The following is a 13,736-nucleotide window of genomic DNA, read 5'->3' as shown; positions in this document are numbered from 1 at the left end:
TCATGAAAGCTTATCTTTTTCACGTGTTTTTAAGCCTTACTTATGCCGGCAGCCATATCACCCTGGAGCCCAAGACCGGTTGCCCACTGAAACTAAGCAGGGCTGAGCCTGGTCAGTACCTGGATGGGAGACCTCCTGAGAAAACGAGGTTGCTGCTGGAAGAGGTGCTAGTGAGGGCAGCAGGGGGTGCTCACCCTGTGGTCTGTGTGGGTCCTAGCGCCCCAGTGTAGTGATGGGGACACTATACTGTCAACAAGCACCGTCCTTCGGATGAGACGTTAAACCGAGGTCCTGACTCTCTTTGGTCATTAAAAATCCCAGGATGTCTTTTGAAAAGAGTAGAGGTGTGACCTCGGCATCCTGGCTCAATTCGCCCATTGGCCTCTGACCATCATGGCCTCCTAAAAATCCCCATATCTACTGATTGGCTTCATCATTCTGTCTCCTCTCCACCAGTAAGCTGGTGTGTGGTGGGCGTTCTGGTGCAATATGGCTGCCGTCGCATCATCCAGGTGGATGCTGCACACTGGTGGTGGATGAGGAGATACCCCCTGACTATGTAAGCGATTTGAGTGTCTAGAAAAGCGCTATATAAATGTAAGGAATTATTATTATTATTACTGCTTGTTGATTTAAACATTAAAGCATCAAAAGACAAGACGCGGAAAAGCTGAACAGAGTAGCTGGTTACTCGCGCGCTGTGTTCGGTGCGCACGAGAGAGATCGAGAGCCGCGTATCACGGACAGTGACACTGGACGTCTTGGTTAAGTATGTAACCCTCGTTCCCTGAAGGAGGGAATGGAGATGTTATGAATGGGCTCTTGTCACCTTCGAGTGGTACAAAATGAGCCAATGGTACACAAAGTACCTTGGTCTGCGGGATTTGCATTGCGAGCTCCGCCCCGCAGAGGGGGTATATAAGGAGCAACGTGAGGAACTTGCATTCAAGTCTTCGCTGAGGAGCCAAGCCAGTGACACACGTGACACAGCAATTGTGGCCGTCATGAGGAGCGATGTATCGACCGCACCAAAAACACACGGGTGAAATGACATCTTTAAAAAAACACAAATCGGCCCGTATCTCTTTTGTGAAAGATATTAGCTCTTTCAGAGGTGTTGAAGCGCTCAGGGGAACGCGGGAGCTGTCGCAGGAAACCCAGACGAACCGCTGAATCACGCTGTCACACCAACACCAGCTCTTGCTTGTAACAAGAGATGTGCTCGGCTCCGAAGCGAAAGCTTGAATGCGAGTTGCTTGCGTTGCTTCTTATATACCCGCTCTGCGGGGCGGAGCTCGCGATGCAAATCCCGCAGACCAAGGTACTTTGTGTACCATTGGCTTGTTTTGTACCACTCGAAGGTGATTGGGCTCTCGGGCAACATCCCATTCGTAACTTTGAACGTGACCGACTAAAAGGGAAGCGAGCTCTCTTCTGCAAAGTTCTCCTCGAAGTCCTTCCTGCACCTGAACGAACAAATACAAACAAAAAGATGTGAAAGAGCCCAATTCGGTACTCACGGTGTTCTGGTGTTGAGGGCTCACGCAGAGAAAGGCGTCTCAAAACACTTGAACATCGAATTTGCTCTTGTGAAGACAAATACATACAAAATAGTCAAAATATCCACCTTGGAAAGTATGCTAGAAAAAACTGTCAGTTAAGTGAAAGTAAACAATTGAGGAAAAAATGGGATGTGTATTATATTGGATGCGTTCATCGTCTCTTAAAGTGACCACGGCTAATTTAGCTACTGGCTGCTGTAATGTTAATCCAAGAAAATGAAAGAAATCACTCACTGCTCTTGACTGAATTACTTTGTAGTTTTAACAGTCAAACCAAAAATTATTCAGACACCAGATATCATTTGATATATATAGCAAAACTGAATAAATGTAGGTTTGATTGTATATTTCATTTTTACATTGAAGACTATCCAGTGCTATTTTACATTTAATTATTTGGTTTCTGTACCTTGACACCTACAAACTTAACCCTCAGATGGTCTTCGGGGTCTTTTTGACCCAAAATGACTTTTGCTCAAATTTGTCCAAATGGTATGAAACCTTCTACGGCTCTCAACACTTTCTAGATCTACAAAAAAAATAAATAAAATAAATTGGAATGATATCTGTTTTTATGTTAGCGTGACAAAATTTGTGACACTCGTGGTCTTCTGAATCAAACGAAGACTAAATTCATCATCAAAATCAGAAACAACGCAGAAAAAATCGACAGAAATGGCACAAATAAAGTGGCACACTTCCACCAATGCAAAAAACATCCACAATGCTAAATTATATTGCTCACAACACGCGTACACACACACACACACACACACACACATATAGAGGACTACATTTTTGAGACTAAAAAAACTGTTCTCTTATCATTGGTCAAATATAATGATCCAAAATGCAGAACCAACACAAATATAAAGTGGTGACACTGACACCGACAATGTGTACACACACACACACACACACACTTGTGAGAATATAAAACAACTGCTCTCTTATAATAATTTCAAAATAACCATGCAAAATGCAGAACCACCAAAGAGGGGGTGAGAGAGAAATGACAGGATGAGACAAAACTATTTAGCACACACACACAAACCTGCTCCAACCCTGTCTACAGAGGTCATGCGGTTTACCATGCTTACTGCCTGCAATGCATTGTAATGTAACATTATTGGAAAACTGGGTTTTTTCAGTAAAAAAAATACTAAACTTTGACAAAAAATATTTTATTTTTGTTATAATTGTGATTTTATAATATTTAGATATGAATCCAACTGAATCCAACTTGTGAAACGATATCTTTCAGGTAGTCAAATAGCAAATAGCATATAGTGGTGCTCTATAGCCATCTATTGGTTAAAGTGATTTTTATTTTTATTTTAAAACTGTATTTTCCAAAAAATGGGTATAAATGTTATATTAAATCATTTAAAATTATCCATGTTATCCCCATGAATGAAAGTTAGTAATCTGGGTCTTTTATAAAATGAATTTTACATCAAATGCTGTTTTTTTTTGTAAAAAGCCTATTTAAATAAATATTAATGTATTTATTTATAGAAATTTAAAAGATATCATAAATCCTCCAAAAACTGCACAAATGTTGAGTAAAAACATTAACAAACAGAGTAAAATTACATTTGTAAAAAAAAAAAAGCTATTATCTTGTTACAAAATTAAATGTTATTGTCTGGGGTCTCTGGACAGGAAACGAAGACCATGAGAGGGTTAAAAACTTAAGCATTGTGTAAATAGCACAAATAAATAAAAATAAACAAACATACAAATTAAACAATTTCAAACAGGGCCCACTGGTACAACCTTCACCGGGTCCCCGCTGACCCGAGCTACGGTCCTGCTCACGCCTGTTTCACACATCCTCTGTCTGCAGTGTGTATGCAGTCCGTGTGCGTTACGTATGTGGTGCAGCACAGACTCTATGTGCTTTCACACAGGACGCATTTGCAGTTCGCTACTCGGTACATAAACGATCGCTGCACTGCTGCAGACGCCACGCTCCTGGAACGCAACTGGAATACGTTAACATGGGTGCATAAAAAAATATGCAAAGCATACGCAAAGCAGACAGAGTATGTGTGAAACAGGTGTAAGGTTGTTTTCAAATTGTGCAATGTGGAATTAGTTTACATTTTTTTCAAGCACTTTGTGATGCATTTTGGAAACAGGAGACGAGCCCCTTTTTGAATGCACCACCTAGCTTGATAAACCCCTTCTCAAAGACTTACTGTTTGTCAATTTTATTTGGGTAACACACATATTCTGAATGACTTTTGCAGAATTTGAATGAGCCATTTTAATCTAGATTAATTTAAAGATCACAGTGAGATTAATCTAGATTAAAAAAATTAATCTATGCCCACCACTAATAATTTAATTCCCATAATTTAGGCCTAATTTGCCTAAAACAAGAAACGAAAAAAATTAAACCTGCACAATTAAATCTTTGAAACTATAAAGAATGGACGGATTAATAAAACGTCCTCACGATTAAACTCAAGTGCTATCATTATAATCAACAAAATTCACACAATTTAAAAAAGAGCTTTAGTAATTGACAACTTAAGTGATTTTAAAGGGAGCCTTCTTTACTTGCTTTTAAAGTTGGGCAATAACATATGGCCTAAAAAAAAAATCCCAGATTTTTATTTTATTTTAGAAAAATGATTTATGATTTAAACCGATTTTTTAATAAATATTCAGATGATGAAGAAATTTTACAAAACAAGTTTTAATATAGTTCTTTATCATTCATTTAGCAGTCAAATTTAGAACTGCAACAAGATGATTAAAAAAACAGTAATTTTATTACCTTAATGCTGGATAGACCTTTATTTTTAAACCTGTTAATATATTTTCTTGTCTATATTTCCATCTCATTATGCCGCTGCTTTAGTTTTTTTTTTTTTTTTCTTATAGAACTTATTTGTAAATAGAGCAGTCACTGTCTGTGTCTACACCAGACACGAGAGTAGTCATACATGCCCCACAGCGAAAAGTGTGTCTAAACTTGATGACATCACACTATAGTGTCAAATCATATGAACACAGTGTCAGAACATTTCATCACAGACAGAACAAGCATCAGTTCAATGATGGGGATCATGTCCAGTGTATCCATCACTGTGTTCTGCTGTCTTTTGTTGGATCGCTCCACTTGTGTGCGGTGTAGAACAGGCGTGCGTTTTTTACTGTTTTATTTTACAGCCCTGCTTGTTTTAAAGTTTTTATTAACCCTTTCGAGTCGATTAACGCATATATGCGTTTTGAGTCATTTTCACCTGATAACCCCGAAAAGAACTTAAATTACACTCTCAGTTTTAATCGTACAGATAAGAGCAATACATCAATCGAATCTGTAAAGGGTCTAGTTTTTTTTGGATACAGACATAATAACAAAAAACCTTTGTGCACTTATAAAATAAAGATAACAAACAAGGTGCGCTGTCTACAGTCTTTGTCTCCGCTGATCGTCATGTACAAACATTTCATTAAAATGAACTGTAACTCCGTGAATACTCAACGAAGAGACATGAGAGAGATATCTATAGAAAGCCTGGAATGTCTACTTTTAAACTAAACAAGTGCTGCCGAAAACAAATATTCTGAGATAAAGTAATCCATATGAAAACAACGCGATGTCTATTTTTCATATCTCCGCTCATTATATTTAATGTGACCACGCCCCCGCGCTGAACACGCTATTCAGATTCAAACTGAAGCGCGCGGCTTGAATACGCCCACACAGAAGAAAAAGCAGCCAGACTGTTCTTCAAGTTTTTATTTTATTTTACTGTTTGCTTCGCGATGAGAGGACTAAGACATAATTCACCCCAAAAAGATGTGATGTGGTTGAGGATTTGAGAAATGGATTTCCTCAGAAAAAAGAATGAAGCACTTTATTCAGCAGAGATCATAAACAGAGTAAGTCTCTCTTTATTTATTTGTACTAGTTTTCACATAACGTGTAAACATTTTACTAGTTAGACTTTTTCCAAATACTTTTTCCAAACTATAATTCCTGACTAAATGTATAATCAAGTGAAACATTATGAAGTTTCAATAACAATATACAATACTATACCATTCAAAAGCTTGATGTAAATAATATAAATGTGACAAATAGAGATAACTCTAACAAATGTAAAAACAATGCAGTTCTTTCGATTTATTCCCCCTAAAAAAACTGAAAAATATTATCAGCTCTTTTCAACATTAATATTAATAATAATAATAATAATGATGATGATAATAAATGGGGTTTATTTGGTAGAAAATAAGATTGTTAAAAGGATTTCTGAAGGATTGTGTGACTAGAGAAAGGATGCCAAAAAATTTGAAAGTCAGCTTTGATTGTTCCTAATAAACTGTTTAACTGCTCCCCCAAGTGGATATTAAATTATGTTGTGGGATAATTAAATATATTCTTAATAAACTACAAACATAAAATTATATACTTTTATTTTGTTCTCTTTCTTGTAAGTCCTCACTCACAGTAGCACAGTTGAATGAGAGGCTCATTATGCAGCTCATTATGCAGGCCTTTGTCTTCTCAGGTGTAAATCACAATGATATTCATGATAGTTGACGCCTACTCGCATATGACTTTACCAACAAAAAGTGTTTTAGAAAATTTAAATCAATATATTGTTTTCTGTGAGTGAGTAAACAAGATGATTTTCACATCATTCAGAAAGAAAAATTCTAGGCTACAAGCTCCAGTTCTCAACTTTTCCGGCAACCAATTTTATGTATGTGTTTTATTCCCTTATTCAAGTGATTTAACATTTTTAGTTTTTCACTAACCATGCATAACATTTTTTTTCTCAAAAATACAATCATGTACATGCATGGGTTTCACATATTATTATAGCCCAGTTTGTGCTGATTACAGTGATATTAGACTTTACCCATTTAGATATTTATAAGAAACTGAAAAAAGCACAAATGTCAGGGCATGACAAAACTTCTCAAGGCCCCAAAAATACCCTTAGACTCCAGAGGGTTAAATATCTGTATTGACTGCATGGTCATATTATCATATTATTTACTGCCATGCGACCTACAAAAGTAAAGTTTGGCGAGTCAATCAACGAGCATTCCTGCAGGTTTATTTTTGGCGGATGTGCTGTGCTTGTGCTGCAGCGATCGTCTTCATTTCGTCAGGTGAAATGTCTCTCTCACTCGCAGTCTGTGAGCAGCAACAACTTCCCCTCCGCCCGCACTGACACCAGAAACACGCTCCGCCTTCACTGCGTGAATAAAGTATTTCAGTATGTTTCAAATGTTATGTTCATAACGTAGCATATAAAATAATAATAATAAAAAAATAACAGGAGAGTTTCAAAGTGGCTTAAGCTATTTTGTGTGAACTTTTTTCCCTATATCACATGCCAAACTAATAACATCGTAAGCATTAAATTTTTAATTGCTGCTTTCTGCTGTGAAAATTTTGTTTGTGATGAAAATAACATTACTTTTTTGTCAGTTATTTTATCCAAACAGATCTATTACCTTATTCAAGATTTCAAAATCAGATAGCATGCTGATAATGTTGAAAGATTACATTTGTTTGAATCTGTTTAAATCATGCTTTAACCTGAAAATAATCAGTAAGAGAAACAGACAAACTCTTAATATCCCGCTCGACTCTTGCAGTCATAACCTTCTGATAAATATGTTTAACATTAATTCTTACTGAATATGCAGTTATATTATGGCATGAATTGTACTCATGATGGAGCGCTCTTGGAGCGATCGAGTGAAAACCACGACGTTCATATTCAAGTGTTAGTAATAAAAAAACAAATAATAATAATAATCATCACTTTAATTTTTTCCTGATAATGAAATTATAATTTTTTTTTATTAACATAATATCGTGGTGTCTCACATACATAAAAAATATATCTACAGAAAGCTTGAAATGTTTTTTAAACTAAAAAGAATTGTGTAATCTGTGAATGTTGCATTTCTCTCGTCGGAGAGAGCCAGCACTGTCAATTTCATCTTGCAGCAGACAAGAAAACATTTGTTTATTAATGAATAATTAAAATGTCTAATTTTTCACAATTATTAGGCTACTTCTGCATGTGCTTTGTGGCAAACTTAATGCATGTGCTTGAGCGCGGAACTAAGATTTGATTATGTAAATTTAATATAAACCTCTGAATAGTTGAAAATAACAAACAAACTACTAGAACTAGAAAAATCTTACATGGGCGCAGACCATTTTTTAGTCTATAACCAAAATAACAGTCCTATGTAAACCAGTTCAGCAAGTGAAAGCCTCATAATACACTGTCCATATGAAAGAGCAATTCACACCTTTATCTCGACCCCGACAAGTCATACATTATACCCCCAAAAACCCAACCCCCTCTAGCTGAACTGAATTCGGTCTGTTTTTTGGCTGTGAAGAATGGTGTGTTACTGGGCTGAAACATGCCTGCACTCAGCAGCACTACTCTTTGTAATCATTATTTTCTCACAGCCCCTATTATTATTTTCACAAGACCATAATGATAATAACAAATCATCAATTAATAATTAATCATTATTTTATGAAAATCATTGTTATTTGTGATAGTGGATGTTTGCGGAAGGCTTTAAGACCAAGCGGAATCCTCTGTTCCCGCCTCACAGCACAGGCTTCACTGTCTGTAGTTTGACTGCAGTACTGAATCAGATTGAGGCGAATACAACTTATTGATCATGATGAGACCAATGGTATTTTTTAATGACATTATTTTATTATTTTTTATTTTATTTTTTTGAATAATTGTAGCCTACATAATAGTAAATAGCAAAACAAATATTCGGATCATCCCTTATTTTTTCCCTTATTTTCTTAAAGAATAAACACGTATTTTATACAAGAATAAACACGATAAGGTGTTATTAATTAATTTTAAAAAAATTACGCAATTAAAACTTTTTTTAGACTTGAATCTAAATACTATTAAACTACCTTTACATTCTCAAGGAGTTTATAAGTAAAACATATACATAAAATAGCTTAAATGAACTTGTGTTAACAATATAATTAGAACTAACAATATTTATTTTTTTAAATGAACAATTCATGTATAAAATGGGACAGCAACCTTTATATCAAACATTTTTAAATCGTCCACAGCTGAGCATTGCTGATCTGCGCTAGAGCGCGTGAAGTGAATGTGATAAACGAAGACAATTTCAGATGCAATGAAAAAGAAAAAAAAAACCTGGATAGCCTAGATTAGGCGCTGGCTCTGTTAATTATAATTATTTTTAACCCAGAGTAACAAATTTTAACGGATTAATCTCCTATTTTCATTTGCTGGATATTTTCTTTCTTTATTTATTTATTTATTTTTACCACGCTTAAAAATAAATTAAGTTTGTCAGAAAAAAAGAGTTGTGTATAGGTTTCATTTTAACTGATTAATCACCTATTTTCATTTGCTGCATGTTTTTATTTTTTATTTTTCCCTTAACTTTATAACAAATCCTTTAAATTTAACAAATTTATCATAAAAAAACAAGAATTAAAAATATATAATTCGAATGGATAAATATAATTGCAGTATATAATAATATAGGGTTAGTAATAAAATAATAATAATAATAATAATTTAAAGCTAAGCATAAGGTAAGGTTGGGCTTTCTCCTTCGGGAGAAATCCAAACGTTTCCATATTCGTGATTTTGCCCATTTGAAGCTTAACTATTATTCATGAGGTAAATAGGCTGTGGGATTCACTCGTGTTTCAGTATCGATGAAAAAATAATTCAGTTAATTAACCATATGTCAAAGTGCTAAGGCTGAATGTCTGGTGAACGACTGCTGTTTCCAGTGAATATGTGCACCAGGCACCAGCGTGATCAAACAGCTGAAACAAATAATACTTAATTTTTGGTCAAACATAAGGCGTAATTCAAAAATGCAAAGTGTTGGTAGTTTGAAAAATCAGGAATAATAACAGTGTTAACAGTAATTATTGCTAAATGCTGGACCGTTTTCATTTCGCTCTGTATATGAATCCTGAAGATTTTTTTTAAACCAAGAATGAACCGAAATGAAAATGAAATGAAAACATTAAGAATGATTTTAACACGCTACTGAATTACAGTTACAGTAATGCCAAATTAGGCTGGCCACCTACTGTACACACCCAGGTATCGGATCAGTACTCGGTATCGGCCGATACCCTTAGCCCAGGTATCGGAATCGGTATCGGGAAGAGAAAAAGGGTAACATAACATCTTTAGTTATTATGCCGCCAACAGTTGGAATCAGCTTCAGATGTGCTAAAACACTAGTCACATTTAAGTCTAGACTCAAAACCCATCTGTTTAGCTGTGCATTTATTGAATGAGCACTGTACATTGTCCGAACTGATTGCACTATATTTTCCCGGTTTTTTTTTTTAATGTAAAATCATTTTCTAACTGTTTTTAAATTCATTTTAAGTAAATGTTTTAATCATTTTAAAAGTTTTAAAATTGCTTGTTTTATTTTTATTATTTTTATTCATGATTATTTTACTTTATTTTATGTAAAGCACTTTGAATTACCATTGTGTACGAAATGTGCTATATAAATAAAATTGCCTTGCCTTGCCTTTTAAAGACTAAGATTTTAATATCCAAATGTTTTTGTCCCTCTAAGCCATTAATTAAAGATTTGTGTGTATGTGTGTGTGTGTTATTTTTGGTACAATTAATGCTGCTTTGAATACTCCTCAATCAACTTGTTGAGAACAAGTTGTTTTCTCAACTTTTGAGATGTGTAAAACCTTTTTTAAAATTGTTGAGAAGATTGCTGATGTTAGAGCACATATTTCACTTCATTCTGTTGATTCTTCTATCACTGTTGTGTGCTCTGCTCTTTTTAACCAGTTTGTGCCTGTGTCACATTCTTTTTTGATAGACACCTAGCTAAAATTAAACCATCTGCCTGTTGCATAGATATAATTCTCAATTAAAAAAATAAAAAATACTGAAACCATTGGACCTAAAATCAAGGAAATCATAAATAGTACTCTTGCCTCTGGAGTTGTACCTCTAAATTTCAAACATGCAATAGTGGATCCATAGATTAAGAAATCAAATTTGGATACCTCAATTCTTGATAATTTTAGACCAAAAACATCAGTACCTTTAAAAAATATTAGAGAAGGTTGTTTTTACACAATTTCAGTCTTTTTAAAGTCAAAATGGTTTGCAGGAAGTATTTTTGTCTGGTTTGAAATCACTTCACAGCACTGAAATGGCCCTCTTGAAAGTTTACAATGACCTGTTACTGTCACACACCTGGACTCATTTAGTGTTTTTGCCCCAGTGACCCAGTTTCTGTCTTCCGTGTTTAGTTTGATTAGTTCCCAGGTGTGTCAATTCTATTCCTCATGTGTTCCATGTCCCTGTTAATTTAGTTATTCCATCCACCTGTGTTTCCCCATTATCCTTTGTACTTAAGCCTTGTCCTTTCAGTTCTGTTTTGTCGGGTCTTCACTTGCTACTTACGTGTGTCTACCTCTGTGCTCCATGTTGGATATCCCCTGTGTTGGATATATTAAAAGCCTTATTCTGTTTATCCTCGACTCCGTATTCCTTCAGGCAGCGTAAATCCGTGACAGAAGACCCGACCTCAAAAGAGAAAGTAGAAAACTGCGTCTTTCCCTCCGTTTTGCTTTCGTTTTTTCTCAGTCTTTTTGTTTTGTAGTGTTTCTATGGATCCCCTCTATCGTCCCGAATTCCTCATCCTTCTGCTGAAGCAGGAAGGACGTTCTCTTGAGGACCATACCAGACAGTTTATTCTATTAGCTAATGCCACCAGCTACCCGGACAACGCGCTCTGCACCTTCTACAACACCAGCCTGAACTCCAAATGCAGAGCGTTGTCGTCCGAAGATGGTCCTCGAGAGGATTTCGCCGCATTCGTGGAGTGGACTCTGGCGAGAAATGGGTCACCTCTCACCGTCTGCCCCATAGAGGACCTCGCCAGCCCCACTCCCGACCCAGAGACCAGCCAGCCACCATCACGCCGCACGGAGCCAGAGCCCACCGCAGCCGCAGAGTCCGAGCCATCCACTGACAGGGAGCCGGATCTCGAGAGCGCGACTGACCAGGTATGTGAGCCGGCAACACTGTGCATCGTGGGAGTCCTCGTGGAGATCGAGGGCGTGGAGGAAAGCCCTGCCCACACTCCTGCGACTGAGGGTGAGCTATATGCAGTCTCTGAAAGTCATATGGAGCAAGTTCTGGATCTGATGGACTGGTCTACGGAGGTAATCCCTAATATTCCTGTTTCCCCGCTGGTTCCGTCCAGCCCTGATTCCCCTGTATACCCTCTCAGTCTCCCACTCCTACCTCCTCCAGTCATTTCCTCTGCTCCATTTCCGCTGGTTCCGCCCAGCCCTGAGTTTTCTGTTTCTCCGCTGGTTCCGCCCAGCCCTGAGTTTTCTGTTTCTCCGCTGGTTCCGCCCAGCCCTGAGTTTTCTGTTTCTCCGCTGGTTCCGCCCAGCCCTGAGTTTCCTATTTCTCCACTGGTTCCGCCCAGCACTGAGTTTCCTGTTTCTCCGCTGGTTCCGCCCAGCTCTGAATCTGTGTCTCCGCTGGTTCCGCCCAGCTCTGAATCTGTGTCTCCGCTGGTTCCGCCCAGCTCTGAATCTTCTGTGTCTCCGCTGGTTCCGCCCAGCTCTGAATCTTCTGTGTCTCTGCTGGTTCCGCCCAGCTCTGAATCTTCTGTGTCTCCGCTGGTTCCGCCCAGCCCTGAATCTTCTGTCTCTCCGCTGGTTCCGCCCAGCCCTGAATCTTCTGTCTCTCCGCTGGTTCCGCCCAGCTCTGAATCTTCCGTGTCTCCGCTGGTTCTGCCCAGCCCTGAATCTTCTGTGTCTCCGCTGGTTCCGCCCAGCCCTGAATCTTCTGTGTGTCCGCTGGTTCCGCCCAGCTCTGAATCTTCTGTATCCCCTGTGTTCCCTCCCGGCCTCCCTCTCCCACCTCCTCCAGGACCTGCTGGTCCCTCTGCTCCACTTTCGCTGGTTCCGTCCAGTCCTGATCCTCCTGTCCTTCCTCCCATCCTTCTCCTCTCTCCTCCTCCTAGACCAGCCAGTTCCTCGTCATCCCTGCTGGTGCCAGTCAGTCCCGCAGCTCACCCTCAGTCCGCGCCATCGGGGCGCGGTGGTTCGCTGCTGGACTGCCAGTCTCCAGCTCCGCCTTGGCGTGTTAAGGCCCTGTCTCCGCCTCCAGCCTCCGAGCCCTGGACTCCTCCTCGGTCCTTCGACCCAGCGGCTCCGCCTTGGCTCTTAGCTCCCTCGTCTCCACCGTGGCCTGTCATCCCACCTGCTCCACCGGGCTCCCTCGTTCCTCCGGCTCCACCTTGGTCAGTCGTCGACCATCCGCCGCCTCGGGACTCCACTCCTCTGGTTCCACCTCGTCACTCCATCCCTCCGGCTCTGTCAGGCTCCTCCTTCCCTCCGGTTCCACCTCCATCCTCGGTCGCTCCGGCTCCACATCGGTCTGCCAGGACCCTGCCTCCGCCTTGGTCGCCTGAGCCTTCTGCTCCACCTAGGCCCTCCGGAACCTCGACGTCCCCCTGGCTCTGCGGCTGTGCTGCTCCATCTTGGGCTCCTCACCCACCGGTGCAGTCTCCGCCTGTCGGCCCCCTGGTGTCGTCGACCCTTCCTTCACCATGGCTCCTCCCGCCGTCGACTCCACCTTGGATCTCCGTCCTGGCTGGTCTCTGGTGGACCATCTGGCTCCTCCTGCTCCTGTCTCCTCCCTGGCTCCTCCTTCTGTGGTCCCTGTCTGCTGGCCCCCTCCTGGGAGTCCGTCCTCCACCGGAACCTCCTCCCAAGTTCCCACCCACGCCTCCCTCTGTTGTTTCTACGGTGCGAGGACGCACCTACCGGGAGGGGGGAGTACTGTCACACACCTGGACTCATTTAGTGTTTTTGCCCCAGTGACCCAGTTTCTGTCTTCCGTGTTTAGTTTGATTAGTTCCCAGGTGTGTCAATTCTATTCCTCATGTGTTCCATGTCCCTGTTAATTTAGTTATTCCATCCACCTGTGTTTCCCCATTATCCTTTGTACTTAAGCCTTGTCCTTTCAGTTCTGTTTTGTCGGGTCTTCACTTGCTACTTACGTGTGTCTACCTCTGTGCTCCATGTTGGATATCCCCTGTGTTGGATATATTAAAAGCCTTATTCTGTTTATC

At 39.5% G+C, this 13,736-nt stretch overlaps 1 protein-coding gene across 2 annotated transcripts in view; it reads right to left on the bottom strand.

Moving 5' to 3' along the window:
• scara5 (scavenger receptor class A, member 5 (putative)) overlaps window positions 1-13,736 on the bottom strand; it is a 178,562-nt gene that overhangs the window by 91,133 nt on the left and 73,693 nt on the right. The gene's annotated exons all lie outside the window — the stretch shown is intronic.

The sequence above is a fragment of the Carassius gibelio genome, chromosome B20, assembly GCF_023724105.1.
Source record: "Carassius gibelio isolate Cgi1373 ecotype wild population from Czech Republic chromosome B20, carGib1.2-hapl.c, whole genome shotgun sequence".
Classification (NCBI taxonomy): domain Eukaryota; kingdom Metazoa; phylum Chordata; class Actinopteri; order Cypriniformes; family Cyprinidae; genus Carassius; species Carassius gibelio.
Note: the sequence above shows the minus strand (reverse complement) of the source record. Positions and strands in the feature narration are given on the sequence as shown.